Raw genomic sequence first — 1,974 nt, forward strand, 5'->3', positions numbered from 1 at the left:
ATATTACGCAGCACCTGAAAATAGGCTTATTGGAAGTTACCTAGCTGGGACTATTTTCAGGCGCTGCGCAATATCATTCCGGAATGAGAGTATAGTTCCTAGTCATATCGGCCTAGAAAATCGCAACTTTTCATTTTCTGTCGGTCTTAGTACACGATGTAACTATAGAAACTCTTCATTTTTGAGCGAGATGCTAACGGTCTAATCAGATTCAATTATCTATGCTAAGCTGCAGCTAAAAGTGCTACCGCCAGACCCGGAGATCGGCTGAATGGATTCGAAAACGGTAAAACTCAACTGTTTAACTCTAGGGGAGTTAGAAAATGAGCCTATTTTCAAAAATAGTGGATTGTTCCTTTAAGGCCTTGCTCTCTAGAAGACAAATTAAGATATTTTGTTAAACCTGAGAGATTTCTGTCCCTCAACCAAAACTCTGGTGCTTCAAAAAATTCATAAAGAAATTGTAAAAGTAATCCATATAGAAATCCATATGAATGGATTAGTTTTGCAATGTCTTGATGAACTTTTTGAAGCTTGAAAATGTTGGTTATATGGTCTTTCAATGGATGCACAAAAATTAAGAGAGAACATAAAAACGGTGTTTTGAAGATGAATGTAATCCTTATGGGTTCTCATGACATGAGGGTGAGTATCATATCTTACCATATCAATTAATGTCAAACACGCAAAGCAAGCACAAAGCGCACATCTGGATTTGTGCCGAATGGCAGAGATACAGGGACTCAAGTTTATTTGGCACATTTCCCACACTCTGGTAGTTTTAGTTTCACTTCAAACTAGTGCTGTCAAACGATTAATCACGATTAATCACATCCAAAATAAAAGTTTTTGTTTACATAATATGTGTGTGTACTGTGTTTATTATGAATATATAAATACACACACATGCATGTATATATTTAAGAAAAATATGTTTATATTTTAAATATATTTATAGTAGGGCTGTCAACGTTAATGCGTTAACGCATGCGGTTAATTTTACAATCCTTAACGCGTTAAAATAATTTAACGCAGTTAACGCAAAATTACTGTTGCTTCTCTGCTTGCGATCAGATAATTTTAAGCTGCTAAACTCCGGGAAAGTTTTCAGTCCAATGATCCAGTAAGCGAATGCATTCAAACAATCCGTCCAAAACAGCGCTAATAAAGGAAACCAGGCTGATTACATCAGAGATTGCAGAGTGCGTGCGCTGTGTGAAGTACAGACTGAACGGGTTGTCAACACATCCCACCGCTGTATGGCAGTGATGACGCAAACTACGTTTTCTCGACTGGATAACCAGTCTTGCTAGTAAAGTTTTGATGGATGAAGACTGCAATCAAGGTAAAGACGATTGCGGTGGCATACAGGAGTCGTATAGTAAGCACGCGTGAGTCCGTTATAATAATGCGTGTATGAGTGCTCGACGCACTGATCGCACATTGTATTTATGCACAGGCACAGACATTTCCGTACATTCACATTGTTTCCACACACATTCACGATAATGTTTTGATTTGTCATGTTTATGTTGCTGTGTTTAGTTATACGGAATGGATCCGTGTACTCCGTGTGGTCCTGTTCGGTTACGCAACTTGACTTCTCTAAAATGTAAAAAAAAAGCAATTTGCTGTTGCACTGTACACATACTATACAAATCAGATATATATATATTTTTTGCATTTTTTTTTCTTTCATATGTGCTCATATGGGCTCCTTATATCATTTGGTTCTTTGGTGTCCTTTTGGAGTTCTTCTGGAGTCCTTTTTTGGAAAGACATCTACATTTATCCTGAGAAAAGCTTGCAGAAAATACAGATTTTTGAGAAAGAAACTTCAATCTTTTGGTTTACTTTGCTGGATATAGAAAATGATGACCAAATAAACATGTGAAACAAGATAAATGGTCTATGCTTAATTTCATGAAGTGTGCGATTAATCGCCATTAATCACAGAAAAAGGGTGTGATTAAT

General features: G+C 36.8%; 1 protein-coding gene across 2 annotated transcripts in view; it reads right to left on the reverse strand.

Annotated features, from left to right (window-relative positions):
- The window catches only part of LOC107738348 (lysine--tRNA ligase-like), a 14,950-nt gene that overhangs the window by 3,905 nt on the left and 9,071 nt on the right, over positions 1–1,974 (reverse strand). The window lies entirely within an intron of this gene.

This window comes from Sinocyclocheilus rhinocerous, unplaced genomic scaffold (assembly GCF_001515625.1).
Source record: "Sinocyclocheilus rhinocerous isolate Xijiao unplaced genomic scaffold, SAMN03320098_v1.1 scaffold1065, whole genome shotgun sequence".
Classification (NCBI taxonomy): Eukaryota; Metazoa; Chordata; class Actinopteri; order Cypriniformes; family Cyprinidae; genus Sinocyclocheilus; species Sinocyclocheilus rhinocerous.